Raw genomic sequence first — 9,956 nt, forward strand, 5'->3', positions numbered from 1 at the left:
AAAAACTCAACTTAGTATTTAGATGGGACATAATTTAGTATAATAAATCTAGACATATCTAATATTTCATTCGTTGTCATTCGTTTCACAATGTAAGACTTTCTAGTATTGTACATATTCATTTAGATATTAATGAATCTAGATATATGTATGTGTTTAAATTCATTAATATCTATATATATGTGGACAATGCTAGAAAGTCTTACATTGTGAAACAAATGGATTGCTTAAATGAGATATAATATAGTACAATGAATCTGGACAGGATTATATCACATCCAAGTACTAGATTGGGACCATCCTTCCTGTAAACACCTATAGAAAAATAACTAAGATATAGCTTATCTAATAAGCAGCTGGATGGTAATCACTCAACTTTTGACTTCGAATTCATTTTTGGATTCTGTAACTACAACTTATAACCTAGATAAAAAAAAAGCTAGTTTATTTGGGGGAGTTTCTGATTCTATGAGAAGTTACCACTGCTAAAAATTCTTCTAAACAAAACCTAGGTAACATGTGTTTTCTCACTGTCTAACCTCGAAAACCTCTGGAAAATAGAAAAACATAATGAGTAAGAGCCCCTTTGATTAATAGGATTTAAATCCTATAGACTTTTTCCCCTAAATTTTCCTTTGATTTATACAAAATAATATATAGGAAAATTACCAAAAGATATGACCTGTAAACTTACCTTTATTTTTACTATAACACCATCAGAAGAGCTCATATTATCGTTTCAAGTATTTTTTTTATATGTTTTATTCTATCATGCGAATCAGATAGAGCCTAAAATATAAGGAATAAGTTCACCGGAGGTCCCTCAACTTAACAGCGAGATTTTTTTAGGTCCCTTAACCACAAAATCAGAAATGTGTACCCTTAAACTATACAAAACCGTTCAAAAGAGGTCCCAAGGCAGTATAGAGGCCTGATTTCACTGATGTGGCATCCTAGTCAGCAAAACTAGTTAAAATAAATATGTGGGGCCCACATGTAAGTGAGAGAAAATGATGTGTGCCCCACATATCTCCTTTCTTTTCTTTTTATCCTCTCCTCTCTTCTCTCGAGCGACATAGGGGGAAAGAGGCGGCTGGTGCGACGAGGCGTGGGAGAGGAGGCGGCCGGCCCGACGGCGACCTCGGTGGTGGAAAGGAACCGCACATGGCGCACCGGCGAGGGAGAGGAGCGGCGTGACGGCGAGCTCGGTGGCGAAGAGGAGCAGCGTTGTGGCGCACCGGCGGGGGAGAGGAGCAGCCCGCGGTGTGGCAGCGGGGGCGGCAACGGGCACAGACAAGCGAGGGATGTGGCCGGCAGTGGCTGCTGTCGCCACTCCTTTTCTTCGCCGCCGCGCCGCGCCGCTCCTTTCCCCCATGAGCTGCTTCTCTCTGTTGCGAGCTCGCCGTCACGCCGACTGCATCCGCTCCTCCTCTCCCGTCGCCTCCGTCGTGCCGGCCGACCGCCTCCTCTCCCGCCGCCACCGTCGCGCCGGTGGCCTCTCTCCCCCTCCCCCGTCGCCACTCGCCCCGTCGCACCGGCGGAACTCGCCATAGTGCCAACTACCTCCTCTCCCGTCGCCACCGTCGCGCCGGTGGCCTCTCTCCCCCTCTCCCGCCACCGGCCTTCTCTTCCCCATATGCTCGCCCACCGCCGCTCGCCCCGCCGCGCCCTCCGCGTCCCCTGCTTCGCCCACGCCTAGAGCTGTCGCTCGCCTGCCGCTTGCCGCCACAGCCTTGCTCACTCACCGACACCGCTGCTCCGCCTGCCTCCTCCCGTGCGAGAGAAGAAGAGACAAAAAGCGGGACCCACGTCATTTTATCGCTTACATGTGGGCCGCACATATTTATTTTAGTTATTTTTGCTGACTAGGATGCCACGTCAGCGAAACCATGCTGTTATACTGCCTTGGGACCTCTTTTAAACGGTTTTGTATAGTTTAGGGGTACACATTCTTGGTTTTGTGGTTAAGGGACCACAAAAAATCTCGTTGTTAAGTTGAGGGACCTCCAGTGAACTTATTCCAAAATATAATTCCCCACTGTCAAACTTGAAGCCCATTCCCAGTCGTATAAGCCCATGAACCCATGAATCAAAGGTCCATTGAAATGCATATGCGTACTACTCCGTACTAGTTTAGCAGAAAATATTAGAATCACAAATGCCCATGTTAGGAGTAGTTTTCCCTTAATAAACAAAAAACCGTCCAAACACAAAGGAAAATGGAAAATGGAAAATGGAAAATGAGGTGAGGTTGGTGGGGACTTGACCCCTGACTGGGGCTTTCATGCTGGCCGTGCGTGGCGCCGTGGGTGGCGTGGTCAACCGGGGGATGATTCCTGTTCGCTTTTCTCTTTTATTACTCGGTCCTTCGCTTTGACCATTTCATAACCTACTGCTAGTACCACTTCTACTACTAGTAGGAGGAGGAGTGCACGTCACATCCCGGGGGGGAAAAGAGGAAGTGTTCTTTCACCCGTCGGGTGAATTGACTGACTGACACTTGGGTCAACGGTCTACTATGAGGGTGACTTCGCTCCACCTGGTTTTGACTGGGCTGGCCCACCTGGTTTTGACTGGGCTGGCCCACCTGGTTTTGACTGGGGGTGGAACCCCCTTCATCGCATGACAGCCAGTGTAAACTGTGGAGTAGTATGGCTCTTGATATGTTACTGTAAGCAAGTACTCCCTCTGTCTAATAATATAGTAACCTAGAACTGGATGGAACATTTTATATTACAATGAATCTGGACAGAAAGTATGTCCGGATTCGTTGTAGTATGAAGTGTCTCGTCCGGTACTAGGTTGCTATATTATGGGACGGAGGGAGTACGTAAAACTGTAATATTCCTTCTGTCTCAGATAAGCGCATCGCACTAAGGGCCTGTTTAGTTCACGAAATGAAAATTTTTAGGTGTCACATCGGATGTTTAACCAGATATCGGAAGGGGTTTTCGGACATGAACGAAAAAACTAATTTCATAACTCCCCTGTAAACCGCGAGACGAATCTTTTGAGCATAATTAATCCATTATTAGCGCATGTGGGTTACTGTAACACTTATGACTAATCATGAACTAATTAGCCTCAAAATATTCGTCTCACAATTTCCATGCAAACTGTGCAATTAGTTTTTTTTACCTATATTTAATACTCCATGCATGTGTCTAAAGATTCGATGTAACCTTCTTTGGGCAAAATTATTTGGAAACTAAACAAGGACTTAGTTTTCAGTTGCTCTTTTTTGGCCGTATGAATACTCATGTAAGTGGATAATAAATCTGATTAGTAAATATTACTACAAAATTATAAAAAAAAAGTTAACAGGAATGATGATAAGCGGACATAAAAAAAAAACTTGCTTGCCTACTCCACTTAGGCTGTGTTCGTTTCCTTGTAATGGGAACTACTCCCTCCATTCCAAAATATAAGGCATAATCACCCTTAATCTAAAAACCAAGAAACAATTATTATCATCTCTTTGTTTGAATCAATCCAATTAATACAATACATGCACCCAATAAAATTAAACGTCATGTGAGTGTATGATTTAAAAAATAATAATTTAGAAGAGAAAATATGCTAATTAATTACCATCCATGCATGCACACCTTATATTATGAAACATTTTAAAAAGTAGTTGTGTCCTATATTTTAGAATAGAGGGAGTAATTCCTTTCACACGGAAAACAAGATACCTTATTAGCATAGGATTAATTGCGTATTAGCCAAAAAAAACATAAAAATTGATTGATATGATTTTTAAAACAACTTTTCTATGGAATTTTTTGTAAAAAAAGTATTGTTTAATAGTTTGAAAAGCTTGTGTGCGAAAAACGAGGGAGTGATGTTAGGAAAGTTGTCCAAAGAGCACAGCCCACGTCTCTGGATTTTATTGAGCTGAAAAATTAGAACCTATTTTGCTGAGTTTTATTTTCTACCCCCTTCCGTAAAAAAAAACAAACCTTGGGTTGAACCTGGACATACAATGTGTTCAGATTCAAACCCGAGGTTTAATTTTTTTTGACCGAGTATGAATCTGGACATATATGTATCCACATTCAAATCCAGTTTTTTTTGGGAGGGAGGGACAGAGTAGTAGGGCTTATAAGCAGCGACACATGATCGAAGCAATTTAAATTATAGTTTTATATTCCTACTTTAATTTTGTGGTTTAGAAGCTAAGACTAAAAATAAATAATGATTAATTCTAGGTTAATATATGATCATATTGATAACATATGAGTGTATTTTTTTTCTATTTTAAAAGAAATATTTGCAACCAATTTAATTGGATAAAAGTCCAAAACTAACGTGGATTGAGTATCTGGAAACATGCTAAACAATGCCTTAGATTTTAAATATGGTTATATGGTTTGTGGGTTAACAAACCGCCAAGCAAAATATTAGGGTTATAATGTAAATGCATAATATATATAGCACAATATACTCCGGTGCACCAGTTTTATTTTTGTATCTACTGTGTATGTTGGCAGAGTTCATGGTTGATTTTGTTCTTTTTTTGGGTTAATTATTGTATGAAAAAAAAAGTGGGATGATTGCCCATTATCTATCTCAAGAAATGTTAGTTATTGACAATGTAGGTTTAGATATAGAGACTGTATTGGGGTTATAATCCATTTTCTTAAAAGAGAAGAAACGTTAGTTCATTTGAAGGAAAACGTGTCATCATGCAAAACGCAAGAAAGTTTAGACGGGTGAGAATAAAAATGCAAAATTAGAGAGGAACATGATACACCAACCTCGCACCCTTAGGGCAAGGGCAATAACACAGCCCGTTGCCGGCTCTAAACATTAGCAACTCAACTATAGCAAGCACTGCAGGCAACATTTATAATAATCATTTATATCACTTACTCTAAAATACTATTATTTTATCTATCAATCTGAGTTCAACTTTTATATTCGATTCGCTATATTTTCGATGGGTCCAATGATGATCCAAAGTGCAAGATGCATGAGCTTCGGTGTCCCGTGCATGACCGTTGACTATGTGGTCGAATTGGCTCTATTCTCTCTCCTAATTACTATCCCCTGCACGATGTACCCAGGCTAATAACTGGCTTGTAGTCTTATTATACTTGCCCTTAGAGAGTTCCGTCGCAATCCTTGTTACTAGCCACCATATCTCTGTTTTTTTAAAAAAAGAAGTACCACATCTCATTGTACTCATGACTCGGTGACCGTCTCTAATAATACAATCAAATTTCGAGACAAAATATAAGCCCAAACCTTCGAATAAACCATCGTTGTTTTGGTCACTAAGAGCAGGTACAATAGCAGACTATAAATCAGCTATAAACACATTTCAAGAAGATTTTTTTAGAGAAGGGTATTTTTTTACCCGGCCTTTGTATCCAACTGGATATATGCAGCTTTTTTTTAAATTAGGAACTTAGCCTATTAAACATGGAACTTAGCTCTCAAATAACCCAATCTAAAATTTGCTCCAATGGAGATTTGAACTCAGGACCTTCGAGTGCTACTCAGGTCACTGCAACATTTCAAGGAGATAAAAGAGAAGAGAGAAGAACAACGGACTACAGATTTATAGCCAGCTACAGCATGAACTACAAGATGCATGTGTATATGATAGGTGGGACTGTGTATTAATTGTGTAGTAATCCCTCCGTCCCATAAAAAACCAACCTAGTACTGTATGTGACAAATATATCCTAGTACTACGAATCTGGATATACATCCGTCCAGATTTATTGTATGAGAATATGTCACATCTGATTCTAGATTTATTTTTTATGGGACAGAGAAAGTATATGATTATAAATAACTATTATATGAATTGATTACAGATGATTTAGAACCAATAATTGGCTATACATCTGATAACTGATCTGGGCTCCTCAGCTCTCACCGTCGTTGGATCGTTGCGACGTTGTCTACTACTACAAGGCTACAAAATTCAATGATTTCAGAACCAGCGTCCCAGCTCCGCAGCTTGGGTTGGGGTTCATTTACCGGTTTACCCCCCACCGCTCCTCGTCTATGAAACGAAAAGAGAAAAAAAAAACACAAAATCCCACGTCAAAAAAACAAAAAAAAAACGGCGAGACGCACCGAAACACACGCAGCCACGGCACGCCCACGCCACGCCACGCGACGGACAAAAGATCACAAGAAGCGGGGGTACGCAGCCACGCACGCACCGAGGTGGGGCCCGCACGGGCCGCCCCTCACGCAGGCTGTCAGGTGGGCCCCCACCACCGGGTGGACCGCCCCACGAGGCTTACGCCATCCCAGCGTTTCCCTTCCCCCCCCCCCCCGCAGCTTGGCCGTGCCTGACTCCCCGACCCCACTCGACATGTGGGCCCCACGTGTCATCGGGATCGCGCGCTGCGTGACTTGTGCGCGTAGCAGAGCGAGCGGATCAGGATGCCTGCGCGGCTTGGCTGGCTCTTTTGCTGTTTGGCCCCTCCGGTTATCCACATATTTGCGATATGGCCTCCCCAAGTTAAAGTTAGGAGTAGTAGTAGTACACTAGTACTGTGGTTGGAGTGGAATTATATAATCATCTCCTGCTCAATTATTTTTTTTTGTGCACGTCGACCGATGTGATGCGAGTATAGTGGCGTCCCTATGATTAGTTAGTTGGCCTTTTCAGCCCCTTTTTCCTGTTGATCCTGGATATTTTTCCTTCTGGCGCCACGTTAAGCATTTAGGCCCCTGTGAAAAAGATTCTGCCATGGAGCTGAGTTCACTCCTACAGTCATGGGTTGAAGTCAAAACCTCACAGGGCGGTGAAAGTCTTTGGCACCAGCCACCAACTGCCACGGGTGTGCTCTCCTTTCCAACTTCTTTTTCACACCAACTATATTTCATATCAAAGGAGTTCCATTTTTTCTAGGGTTGATAAATCATAGCATTATACTATGGGTTCCAATGGATACATACATTTATTAATATTGTGTGTTTTCTTATAAGAGTATGGGTGTATCTCGGGATTCGTTTAAATCAGACTCGTGCATTTGTGCACGTTGGTGGTCTTTTATTAAGAAACAAAATCGTGTTTATGGAGTTGTAGCCTCGATAACGATTTTGAAAACTTATATATTATAGTTTAACATATGAGGAAATAAAATGCTATCTTGCATAACCATTCATGGTTAAATGCATGCTACAATTGTCTATTTTACGTAGCTATAGGTGTAATTTTTTTAAAAAAAATAATTAAGATAAGCGTATGTTCGCGTCATGTACCAACCTCTTGTTTCTAATTCATGCTTATGGAGCTGTATCGGTGGTTACAATTTTTAGACTCTTAAATGTTCCCTATGTTCAAAATGATCCGATAAGAAAACACATTGCCGTGTTACATAAACATTACTTAAATTTCACACCAATTAGATCTCACAGTGAGGAATAAACCGTTGCTCTAGGGTTAATTTATACTAAATCACACCATCTCAGTAATAAACGTATGCACACGTTTTGGTGAAATTGTGTGTTTCCTTACAAGAGCTTAAGACTATATAATTTCTCATATTATGTTTAAATGATACACACACGTGTCTATGTAGGGTTGTGCATGTTGACGGTACTTCTATGAAGGAAACCATTTCATGCATATAAAGCTATCGTCTCTAACATTTTTTGGACACTTTGATATTTGCCTATGTTGTAAGTTATCGGGCAAGGAAATAATTTATTATCTCATACACAGTTAAATGCATGCTAAAAATAGTTCTTTTTCTACATAGCTATAGATGTAATAAGTTATTTTTCAAAAAAGAAATAAAGCCAGCAAGTGCCCGCACTATACCCGGCATGCTGTTTCATATCCATGCTTATAGAGATATATTCGTAATTTTAAACATTTGAAGTTTAGTAATTGTTAACAGTGAAATTTGGTAATCGGCAAAGACGTCATCGGCTTAGAGTCATTATCGGCTGCAGCATCTCGGAATCAGCCGATGGGAGTTATCAAGTCGCCAATAGTCGGATTCCTGCTATATTCGGTTAAGGAAATCAATCTACTAAAGGAAGCTTATCCCTAAGTGACCGAGTTTAAAGAGGATGCGGCATGACAGTTTATCTATTAATTAGGAATAGTTTGTTAGTTTCCTTTTATCTTTAGAAAAATGTGTTTAGTGTCCGATAAGGACTTTATATTTTCATTTTATCTTTAGGTTAGTTTCTTTCTTGTCCGATAAGAACTTGTATCAACCCATGGGTATAAATATGTACACCCGGGGTTTATGTAATCTATCTTCACGATCAATACAATTTGGCGCATCGCCACCTTTTACCTTTTCTACTTTATTTTATTGTTCGGCGGGACTTGGCACCTGACGCGGGGCTGCATCGATGTTCGATCTCTGGCTAAAGGGTAAGTCCAATGTTCCGCCAGTCCAGGCAATTGTATCGTCTACGTCGGCATTGTTTAAGGCTGCATCAGTACATTCGACCTCTTGGATCGCTCTGGTTTGGATGATATATTTGTCTACCTATTTATCATATGCCTCTGTTAATCTAGTCTTAGCATATCAATTTAGCTCTATCGGCTGCTTCTCGTTTTAGGGTTTCTGCCGGTATCGGCTAAATCGCGTTGCTAGATTAGATTAGCTTAGACATCTACCACCCTGAAAACTCAGTCAACAGCTTGATTGTCTAGATATTATGTTTCTTTTCATACTTAGTGCTGCATTAGTTAAGTTTGATCTACTAAGTCGTGCTTAGAACCATAATCTCTAGCCTGCTTCTTGATTGCTAATAAGGGTTTCATCGGGGTTTCAGCCGATGAGTTATCTGGACGTTGCATCGGCTTACAAGGATTGCATACATATTGGATTTAGCCGATCGCAATAAGATTTAATTGTTTAATATAATCTTGTGGATTTTATGACATCGGACCTCCAGCCGATGTATGTTTTAACCTTCGGATCAGTGCTTATTATATATTGTTTCTAGCCGATTGGTTTCTACTCGATTATATTGTTATTTTATTACATCAGCCGATTGCCTTTATATCATCATCTACATTGGACATATAGCCGATTGCTTAAACCCTATCGCTATTGGCTGGTATCGGCATCGGCTGGAATCACTACATCGGCTTGTTAGCCGATCGACTGTTTTGATATCCTATTTGCATATCTTGTCAGTTGCAGGATCAAACTGACTGGCACGCCCGCATCTCATCAAGATTTGGACCTGCACAGGAGCTAAGCAGATCTTCCAGGCCAGTGTGTTCGATTTTTTCGTCATCAGTAATATTTGAAACGACCAGATAAACAAACAAATTGCTGTGCTGCGCAAGTAATTTTTTGGAACCACATATATATAATAAAGTACATCTTAAAAAGAAGCAAATGAAGCAAATATATTCACCAATCACCACCATGTGCCACCCTTTTACTCCCAACAAAACTACTCCCTTCATCTATTATTTTTGATAGTCATATTTCTAAATCTAAAAATTTTATTTTTGATAAGCATATTTCACTTCAACAACCTATCATTTTAATGACTATCTCGGATTTAATGCATGACTCTCCATTCTTCCACACATGATTGGCTACATGGGCATTGAGAAACATAAATATCAATGAATCGCTTGTTTACGAGGAATGACTAGTAGCATGTTTATATGGATGATAAGTAGAATTATTTATCCTTGGTCTATGTGCCAAGATGTCAAGATAAAATATGACTATCAAAAGTAGATGGAGGAAGTATTACTGTACTTTGAAACACACATGCTGCAGTAAAAAAAAAGAAAATCTAACAACAAAACACCCACAAAATTCGCCTCTTCCCTACAACTCCACATCCCAACGGCCGCACGGAAAAAAACACGCGCACCGCAAAGAAGAACAAAAACCGACCCACAGAGACGCACAAGCACAACACAACTCCACTCTCTTTTTTCTATTTTTTCCGCTTTATTTATTTATTTTTTTCTTTCGCTTCCTCATATTATA

This window comes from Oryza glaberrima, chromosome 2 (assembly GCF_000147395.1).
Source record: "Oryza glaberrima chromosome 2, OglaRS2, whole genome shotgun sequence".
Classification (NCBI taxonomy): Eukaryota; Viridiplantae; Streptophyta; class Magnoliopsida; order Poales; family Poaceae; genus Oryza; species Oryza glaberrima.